The sequence below is a fragment of the Oreochromis aureus genome, linkage group 3, assembly GCF_013358895.1.
Source record: "Oreochromis aureus strain Israel breed Guangdong linkage group 3, ZZ_aureus, whole genome shotgun sequence".
Taxonomy (NCBI): Eukaryota; Metazoa; Chordata; class Actinopteri; order Cichliformes; family Cichlidae; genus Oreochromis; species Oreochromis aureus.
The window spans coordinates 55,778,761-55,790,224 of NC_052944.1; positions in this window are offsets into that span (position 1 = coordinate 55,778,761).

Sequence of the window (11,464 nt, forward strand, 5' to 3'; positions counted from 1 at the left end):
CGTTACACCACTTGCTATGCAGGGATATTTTTACACCTCCTAACCTGTGTAGAGCGTTACCTGGCTGTTGTTCACCCCATCACTTACTTGGGTCTAAGAAATGCCCGTGGGGTCAAGATTAGAAACATCAGCATTGGCTGTACTTGGCTGCTGAGCTTTGGAATGATCTTAGTTAGAGTTCTGTATATGCCTAATAACATCACCATCCAGCAGTGTGTTTTGGTCATTTCAATAATAATCATATCTTCCTGCAGCCTGTCTGTTCTTTATGTTTTGATTTGCTCAGGGCCAAGAGAGAGAGTCAGAGAAAAGGAGTTGGTCAACCAAACAAAGCAGAGAGCTTTCTACACCATCACAGCTATATTAGGCATGTTCTGGTTGTGGCTTGTAGGGCTGTTTGTTAACATTACAGTGAGCCAATATCCTCAGCTGAATACCAACATCAAGTGTGTGCTAGATATGTTTCTAAGCCTGTTCAACTTGCCAAGTCATTTGGTTTTGCCTCTCCTTTATCTACAAAGGGCAGGAAAACTCAAGTACTGCTTTTATAAAAATAAGTGAACATGAGGGTTAACTTGAGGATAATAGATTTGCTTATGCAGTACTATAGTTTTACATACTTTGTAAATTGATTTTAGGATGAGAAAAATTGTTATCAGCTCTATACCAGCACTTGCAACAGTAGCATCTGGATTTTATATTTTGTTTTATTTGTCTCAAAATAACTTTATTGCAATATTATATTTATAGTTATTTGAACAACTACTGCAGTGCTGCATATGGATAGATCTGAATTTACAGGTTTGCTTGGAAAAAGTGGCATCTTCTTCAATCATTCTATCAGTGATTTCTATGTAAAGAACTTGAGACTTCATTTATTTGAAAGCCAAAGGACTTTGGCAAGTTTAGAAAAAGAACCTACTAACCTCATCAAACGGCTGGCTCGCAAGACAGGAAAGACTTCAAGACAAACTCTACAAAAAGACAAGGCCTAACACTGACACAGTATAGTATTTGGGTAGGCAATTTTGTGTAATGAAGATTGTCTGGCCAAACAGGAACCGTGTTCATCATCATTTACTTTTTGGAATCAAATTTGACCATCATTACTTAACATACATGCAAATACTAGCATTGCAAGATATCTGATGTGGCAAAGTACTGTCTTAAGTCGTGTAGCACATCTGATACTGTGTTCTAAGTACTTAGGTGTCAAAACTCAGTTGTGACGTCACAAGTTCAGGATTTGTTTTGGTTCTTATTAAGGTAGATCTATGCAGGTATCACCAGTAATACAGGATAGTGCTTTTTTTATTTTTTTATTTTATGGCTTAGTGAGTCAAAAATGCACGACAGTGACAGTAGAGATTAACATTTTACAGTTTAAATTTTACTTTAGGTGGCACCATCTTGGGCCGCTAACTCAGGGCTGGCTCCAACCTTCCGAGTGGGAAATGTGATTTAATAGGGCATTCCACAAGATTAGCAGCTAGGAAAATTGATTGATGATATTATTGTGTCTGTTTTGGGTTGGGCCTGGGGGCTAATTAAATTAATTAAAAATTTGAATTGATTTGATCTTATGTTTGTCTAAGACTGAATTTTTTTTTAATCTAGCATTGTAGACAGATGTAGGTGTACAGGAGATTCTCATAGCAGGAAATAGGGCTGGGCGATATGACCCAAAATTCATATCTTGATATTTTTTAGCTGGATGGCGATATAAGATATATATCTCGATATTTTTTTTTAAAGCCATAAAGTAAGAACAAAAAGAGTTCTTAGTCAAAGCTGTGTCCCAGATGTCACACAGGCACTTTTATTAACATACAGCGTAGATGTACATGAAAAAATTACTCAAATTATGAGCATTAAACAATAATGCTCCATAAATAAAATAAAACAATGTTGTTTTGTGCATAACAAAGAGCTCACAATTGTGCAGTCAAAATGTAAACTAAAAGACGCTGAGCATAATAACAAAGACAGATTTCACAGCTGCTCTATTCCCAACTTCTACTGCGTGACTGACAGCCTGGAGTTTGAAATCCGCTTCGTAACCATGTCTCTGAACAGGTGCCATTTATGGTCCTTATATACACACAGTACGGTAATATTATGTTGAAGCACAGTACGTATCACTCCGTGAGGCTCCTCGGTAACCGTAATGCTCCGACAATCCATCAAGCGGTGCAGCTCCGTAGCTTACCAAAGTCGAACTAAAACATTTATTGACAGATTGCTGAGCGCCGTGTATCACATAAAATCGGCCCCTGTGGGCTGCATAGCATTAGCGTGGTTAGCTCGTTAGCGCGGTTAGCTCGTTAACACGTTGACGGCGTCCAGCCCCACGCACGGGGCGATGCCCAGTAGCTCGTTAACGGAGATTTGCCGTGTCCATCTTGTCGCTGCCTGCAGGTGAAGCGATGGGGGAGAGGGAGTTGTGTTCAGTGAAGGAGAGGCGAGGCCGAGTAACGTTGCGTAGAGACAAAAGTGGACGAAAGAGAGGCAAACTTGCAGCTCCACAAGTATAATTATAATGTAACATATACTATATCGATATAAAGGATATTGTCACATCTTATATCTCGTATAAAAATATATCGATATTTTTAAAATACTCGATATATCGCCCAGCTCTAGCAGGAAATATACTGAATCACAAGAAGATCTGAATACTGTAATTAAATAGTGTCTGTGTTATGGGTACTGTTCTGTAATGTGTAGTATAATAAATTGTTGCAATTATATTTTGGAGAAATAATGTGATTGCATGTATGATTAACTGAACCAGAAAAGATGAATATTGTAAATTTAATTAAATTTACAATTAATTAATTAATTAATTAATTAATTAATACAATTAATTAATTAAATTAATAAAATTTAAATTTAATTAATTAAATTTAAATTAAATTGTAATTCATGTCCTTTGTACTCTCCTGTTCCACGTTTCACATTCCTATGTTCTGTCTCCCCAGTCTGTGTAAGGTTTGTGTGTTTCCTGTTTTATTTTGAAGGTCTGTGTCTCTTGTCAGTGTTTCTAGTTTCGCTTCCCCCGGTTTCGTTATGTCCAATTAATCCCAGTTGTGTCTCCCTCCTGTCTCCCGTTCCCTGATTGCCCTGTGTGTATTTAAGCCCTGTGTTTTCTAGTGTGCGTTGCTGGTTTGTCTGTATGGTTCCCTTGCATCTCCGTTTGTGTCTCAAGGTATCAGGTTTGTTTTATTCTTAGATTTCCCAGTTTAGGTTTTGCAAGTTCTGTTCTCGCCACCCTCGCCTTTTGTTGTATGTCATCCTCCTCAATAAAGCTCACTCACATCAGCAGTGCCAGCATCTTGGGTCCTTTAATAATTCCCACACGGCTTGCCACGCAAACCGTGAAAAGGAGGTTGCTTTTTCACATTGGACATAGGCTTGATTAGCGTTTAACTTTTAGAAATAAAGTCATCATTTAAAAACTCTAAGTTATATGTATTCAGCTTTATTTTATCTGAGACACATACTGGTTTATTTTAGACAAACGAGTTCTGGCGCTGTAGGCTCTGACAGTAGTTGCATTGTCACATTAAAGTCAAATTTTTTATTAATGATGGGTAAACATATTTAGAATGACAAGAAGATTTGAATACTGTATTCAGATCATGTCTGTATAATGTTTACATGCTTAGAAAAATACATTGTTGCAATTATATCCTTGGCAAATTAATGTGATTAAATGTATGATTAACTGAACCAGAAAAGATGTATATTGTAAACAGTCTGCTGGTATCACATGAAATATGCCCTTTAAATAAACTTGGTTTTATTGCGTGAAACTTGGTGGATAAACACACCTTTTTCTGTCTCGTGTCAGCAAGAGAGCAAAAATTTGCCTGTTGAAATTTACCATGAAAAATATCCAAAAGTCTTTGCCAGTTTTGCATGAACTCATCCCTGCTCATCACATGCTCTGCAAATAAGGACATGTCATAAATTCAAATAAAATGCAAGTCCAAGCCACTCAGTAAGTTCTGAGAGTCAGGAGAAAAGCCATCAGAGAAACATCAACAAGAAACAATTCTTCTAACAAGGTATAGTATTTTAAAGGGCTGTTTCTCCTTGAACTTTTGAAGTTGTTAATTTTACTGATGCTGTTGAAAGGACTACAAATATATCAGCACTTACAAATTTTCAGATACTTTTAAACATGTTTTATATTTTTTGTTTAATTAACACAACTCACTCATTCCTACCAAAAAGTGGTTAGTATAATGAAGTGATAAGTAAGATGGAAGTATAATTCAGTGATACTGCTTCCAGTATAATCGTGCAATTCATGTTGTTTAGTTTAAGAGTTCACTTTCCTCAAGAAATGGCTCCTTAATGACAAAGCTGCAATTCATACACAGATGAATTACACTGATAAAATACATTACTTGATGGCACTAAAAGACCATAATTGAAACTGATAATTTTGTAAGCTAAGCAAGACTGTGCTTTTAGTGAACTACCTAATTCATAGCATTTATAGCAATTGTTGCACTCATTTTTGTGCAGTCTAATATATTTTAAGATTTTTATATGTGTATTAGATTTACATTAAATCGTTTTTTTGGAACACCATAAAATAATAACTTTCACTAATTTTACAACAAAGTCAAAATGTTACTTATATTTATGGTTGTCATGGGTCAGTGAAAATCAGTATTTTGGTTGGATAATGTGAAGGTCAAACAAACAAGTAACTATAACATTTTTGGTAGGGATAGGTTAATTGGAAATTCTAAAATGCCCATAGATGTGAATGTGGGAGTGAATGTCAGCGTGAATGGTTGTCTGCGTATATGTGTTAGTCCTGAAACAGACTGGTGACCTGTCCAGGGTGTACCCTGCCTCTCGGCCGATGACAGCTGGGATAGGCTCCAGCATATCCCGAGACCCTGAAAAGGATAAGTGCAAGCGAATGGATGGATGGATGGTTTCTATATATTTAAATTTGCAGGATTTTTAGGGGTAGTTATCTAAAATCAACCAACCCCTAATTTAGATTCCTAACCTGTCCTTTTTTATCAGTTATTTTATAAACGTAACATCAGTCAGCATGAGATTAAAAATGCCACTGAAGTAATGTGTGGTTGTGTTCTTTGTTTTGTTTTTTTTATATTGCAGTTATTTAAACTTACTGTAAATGACTGAAATATAATCTGTCATAGGTGTGTTTCAATCTCTTTTCTCTCGTTTTTATTCAAACATGTCTCTCTTTTTATTTTTATCTCTTAAGACCTGCAACAAATGCAGCGGAAATGTTTTTGAACTCTTCCAACGTCACCTCCAACAATCTTCTGATCTACAACTGCACCACAATCACCTTATACATTAACACTTCTTTCTTTGCATTGAGAGTCATCCTCCTCCTCCCTCTCTCCAGCCTTGTCCTTTATCTTGGTCGCCAACAATGGCAGCAGAAGCGCTCCTTCAACACAGCAAGCCACTCTGACATCTTCACCTACCAAGTGGCTGCCGTGGAGCTGATCTGGGTTTTGGGGATTTTTATCCACTATTATGGCATATACACTTCTCAGAGAGTGATTCAAACAGTGGGGTCTTTTGCTTGTTTGTTAACTTACAATGGAGAGATTATTTTTCATGTCCTGACCTGTGTAGATCGTTACTTGGCTGTTGTTCACCCCATCATTTACCTGGGATTAAGAAATGCCCGTGGGGCCAGGATCAGAAACATTACCACTGGTTGTGCTTGGCTTCTTTGCTTTGGACTTGCAGCCATGGATACAGTTGACAAAAGCATCATAATTTTGTTTTGCTTTTTAGTTTTGTGTTTAATAATCATATCTTTCTGCAGTCTCTCTGTACTCTGGGTTCTGATTCGCCCAGGGCCAGGACAGCAACATGGAGAAAAGGAGAAGCATAACCAGTCAAAACAGAGAGCTTTGTGCTACATTGCGACTATAACCTGTGTTGTTTGGTTGTGGTTTCTGGGGGTCTTTGGTTTTATAGCTATGAACAACTCACCTGTGCTAAGCAGCACTGTGAAGTGTGCAGTGCAACTTATTTCATTCTGGTTTAATGTGCCCAGCAGTTTCGTGTTACCTCTGCTGTATCTGCACAAGATAGGAAAACTCTCATGCGGCTTGAGCAGTGAATAAAGGCATTGATGAGTACATCAGCAACAATGTCTACCATTAATATTTTGCTTATTTACAAAAAAATTAGCATTTTATTTTTCAGTATCAACTAATAGTGATTTATAGCAGAGATTTTGCTTCATGTAGAAATGTTTGGGTTATAAAGTCTTTCACAAAATTCTAACAGGTGTTTAGGTGTTGTAATTTCTTATTAGGATGTTTTTAAGGATTTCGTAGTGGTCTCTTTAGAATTTGTAGGATATTGGTTGTATTTAGTTGGATATGTTCTGTATTTGATAAGATAACTTTCATTTAATTTTAGTGTTTCTTGATTCTTCAGCTCTTTAATAGATGATAAATTGGTTGAATTCCAATCAGATTCCAATACTGTGTTTAAGTGGTGTCTGTGTAAAGTCGACATCTAATAGTGTAATTCAAAATGTTTTTTTTTTTAATTTCACACGTGTCTGAATACAATTTTAATCATGTTCTAAAGTCAATTACAATTTGAAATAATTACACTATTAGATGTTATTTCAAATCAAATGATGTAATGTGTATTCTATGATTAAAATTTATAGATTTTTTTTCCGCTATGTGACTAAATATAGTTTTGTGTGACATGTCTTTAGAAACTGTGGATGGGCTGTTAGGACTTCTTTTGCCACACATGTCAGCATGTATTTAAGTCTTTTGAAAAAGATGTGGAAAAGCAAAAACCAAACAAGTTTGTTTAATTTAACACCTGTTTGAATAATGTTTTAATTATGTTAAATGTAAGGATTTGATTAACTTTGTACAAACCAGAACTTATCAATATTTAGTTGAGTCTAAAGAGAATTTACAATAAAAATGGGCTAATTTTTAAAATCTGTTTATTTTTTTCTTGTACTTCATTATCCTAATCTTTAACTTATTGGCTCACACGCATCATAAAGTTACAGTAATACTAGCTCTGTCTTCATGAATAACTGGAAAATGAAACACTGTCACCAAGTCCTCAGATCCTTTAATCTGCACAGCAAGATGTTGGAGATCTCTAACAGACTGTGGTAATGAGTGTTAGTTTGCTGTATGCTGTCTCCTGTTAGGCCAGCAGCCTGGAACAAATGAGAAGAGATGTCAGTGAAAGACAGGAGGTCACTGAAGTGCTCTCCTTCATGGACAATCGATCTCTCCCAGTCCATTCCAGACTATTTAGGCACCAGAGCTGATTCACCCTCAGACTAATTCAACCCTACTGTAATTAAGAATGCTTCAGGAAATCATTTCTACTGTTCTCATTGAAACTGTACAATAATTCTTCATTCTGTTTCTGGTGAACAAACCTGAAAGTTTACACACATATTTATGTATTATATCATATTGTACCTGTTTGTTAGCTTTATACATGTGCATCTCTACATGCAATCTGCAGTACTCTCTTGCACATGCATTCTTACTTTTTACTGTTCTTTATCTTAACCTGTCACTGTTATTACTCACTCACAGTTTTTTGCCTGCAGAAGAGGATTAAAACGAATGGGGAAAAAAAAGCACAGAGGTTGGGTGTTTTGGATTTCCCTTTATGATACTTACTTTCACTATGTTTTTCATTTTTTGTAAATTTGATTATTTTTATTTTTGTCCTGATCCTTTAACATTAGAATTTCAGTTGTGATATTAATAAAGTAGTAGTAATAACTAGGGCTGGGTATCGTCACTGATTTCTAGAATCGATTCGTTTCCGATTCACAAGGTCCCGAATCGATTTGATCCACGATTCGATTCAATTCGATTTGAATCTGGGAAATTTTGACAGTCAGAAATATTATAATTCAGATCAGTACATTTACATATTTCTGTATCTATAAAAAGGAAGCTGACACACGCAAGACTTTATCAAAGGTGTAAGCGTCACAGCAGATGCCTTTGTGTCAAAGAAGCTGAAGATAAAACACAGAAAAACATGAAGGTGGTTTTCTATGGAGGACCACAAGAGCCACGCGCATCGAAATAAAAATTTCTGTGCTTTAATAATGAATTGTAGAATAAATTCTGCAATTGTAAATTCATTTTCGAATTCCAATTTAATAAACTGCATTTCAAAATCCTTTTTCCAATTGCATTTCAAAATCCTTTTTCCAATTGCACTTTAATAAACTGCATTTTAAAATCCTTTTTTCAGTTGCACTTTAATAAACTGCAGTTCAAAATCCTTTTTCCACCTGCAATTTAATAAACTGCAGTTCAAAATCCTTTTTCCACTTGCAATTTAATAAACTGCAGTTCAAAATCCTTTTTCCACCTGCAATTTAATAAACCGCAGTTCAAAATCCTTTTTCCACCTGCAATTTAATAAACTGCAGTTCAAAATCCTTTTTCCACTTGCAATTTAATAAACTGCAGTTCAAAATCCTTTTTTCAGTTGCACTTTAATAAACTGCAGTTCAAAATCCTTTTTCCACCTGCAATTTAATAAACTGCAGTTCAAAATCCTTTTTCCACCTGCAATTTAATAAACTGCAGTTCAAAATCCTTTTTTCAGTTGCACTTTAATAAACTGCAGTTCAAAATCCATTTCCCTTTCCTGTTCGCTCCGGGATTAGCTGCTGGATTAGCTCCTGGATTAGCTGCTGGATTAGCTCTTCGATTAACAATTTGCTGGAGGCTATTCAAATTAGCCACACCGTAGGATGTAAGGAGCTCTCTGATTGGTTGGTCGGACACAGGCTGTCTGCCAGCCTGGATTTTTCTAGCTCATAGCTTCTCCCTGCTAAGAAGCGTGTGTGCTTGTACAAAGGCCGTTCAGCCTCGGGATTTACACTCGGCTCGACACGGATATGTGAAGAATGAAGGGACCCTGCAGCGAAACGGAGAGCCAACCTCTGACTGAGTGCCTGTCTACACATTCTGACCACCTGTTGAAGATAAGGTGCTAACATGGCTAACGCTAGCGCGTCACCGCCGCGTAGCCCGTTATTTTAAGATCATCTTAGCTAATGAAAGTTTTACGTCGCGGCTATGCACGAGCTCGCTACGTGTTTTGTGAGCTGCTGTGCTCTTCACAAATAAAGCTGGAAGCAGCTCTGACTGTTAGAACCAGCACTGAGCCCTGTTACATTTATACGGTGTTAGAGCAATGGCTGCAACCTACAGCCTTTAAACTAGCGATTACAATGCTGACAGTAAACTCATCAGTCCAGATGTTACCACATTACTCGATGGTACTTAGAGTTAAAACAACTGAGACAGGCTGATTAAAATAACAGCTGTCAGTTCTCTCATTCAACATATAAAGACTGGAGATCACACTACTGATTTCAGTTCATTTAATATGTGAGTGCACAGATTCATTCTCAACTGGACATAAATGATGATCAAAGGTTGTATATATGATGAAGTCATCAAATCCCAGCCTCTAACACAGTGCGCTGAATCTTAGCTTTGAATGTCCAGTATATTCTAATCAGTGCAATGTAAGCATTCACTGAACCTACAGTATCTACACCTGTGTGGCAAATGTGTGGTAAAGATACAGATAATGAAATGTAATTATTAATACAATATACATCATGAAAATGAAAGCTGAAATTGATTCAGTTCAGTACTTTTCTCTGTATGCTCTGTGATTATAAAGGCCTTAAATTCTGTGATATATACTGTAAATGATTTTCACAGAGGTCTTAAAGTACTTAAATCACTGCTGATAGTCTGGTTGTTTATATTTTCACGTTTTTGTGTCTGTAGGGCTGTTTGATGACGATTTGGACTCCTCTGGGAGATGAGGACACACCCACATCTGTTCCATACTGCAGCCATGGATGGTGTTACAGCTCTGAGTCAGCTTTGGGCCATCAGACGCACACACTGGAAAACCAGCACCTGGACTTCATGCAGGAGAGACGGCCTCAGTGATGGACTCTGCATCCTCTTCTTTAACACACAATTAAAATCACTCCAAAAGAGTGTAAACTTACTGAGGACGTCTCTAACTTGTACACATTTGTACTTTTACTTGTTTTATGAGTTATTTTTAAGAAGAGAGTAAAGTTATTCACATAAAGTTGTTATTCTTCTGTATTTATTCTTTTGTATCATGTACCACAGTCATACTGAACTTTACAGACCTGGTGAATTGGAGAAAACAAAGATCACACACACACACACACACACACATATCATTCAGCTTCAGCAGTATTTCTATTCATCTTATGAATTCCAGTCTAATGTCAATTCACTGAGTTCAGTTTTGGTCTTAAACTCCAGAGAATACCACCTGGTTCAACAATCTTTTTATCTGATTATTGGCAAAATGTTTTCTTCTTTCAGAAGAAAACATTCTTCTGAAAGAAGAAAACATTTTGGGCTCAATTTCAGCCTCAGGCAAAATTGAGCCCAAAGAAACAACAACAAAGTTTAGTTCCTCTGGATTTTCCATGGAAAATTGTTTTATCACTCACTCAGGTGACTTCTCCAGTGTCACGGATGAGTGAGGAATGTATCTCCCACTGGAAACCATTGTGTCCAGTTAAAGTCAATCGACTTTTTTTAAGGAGAGTTGTTAGATGCTGTGCTCATGAGGACAATGGGTTTTAACTTGCAGGACAACACAAAGCTGCCATACTGGATCAACGATCAAAACACTTAATTGAGCAGAATTAAGGCAAAATGTAATATCCTCATATAATGACACATCACACATGATCCAGCATTGTTCTAAGAATGCAAACTTTCTTATTGGAAGTTTCCACAGCTGCCAGAAAGGGACAGATTTCTGGCTGGTCTTAATGAGTGGTCGTTGCTCTCTCGTTTTCTCTGGAATTGCAGCACAGAGGATGTAACACCCATGATAAGCACTGAGGTTTGTGTCCTTGTCAGAAATCAGCAATACTCAGCTTCCAGGTAAGGAAAAGTGGAACCAGAAGATATTCAAATGCATCTCTCCACAGCTGCTGATGAATTCTACAAAAACAAAGTTTGTTAAAAACATTTGCAGGTGAATCACCACTGATTTATCAGTGACATCCATTTACTCAAAAAATACTGACAAGTGGATAACTAGGATATATAATATCTGTATAGATATAAATTCAAAAATGTCCTGTACAAAATGGAACTGTATATGACAAATGTGGTGTGGTGCTTGTGGAATTTTTAACAAGGACCAAGGGCCAAACTTTTGACAGCTAGGTGTGCAGTAGGGCTGGGTATCGTCACTGATTTCTAGAATCGATTCATTTCCGATTCACAAGGTCCCGAATCGATTCGATCCACGATTCGATTCAATTTGATTTGAATCTGGGAAATTTTGACAGTCAGAAATATTATAATTCAGATTTCATTGACATATTTTTGTATCT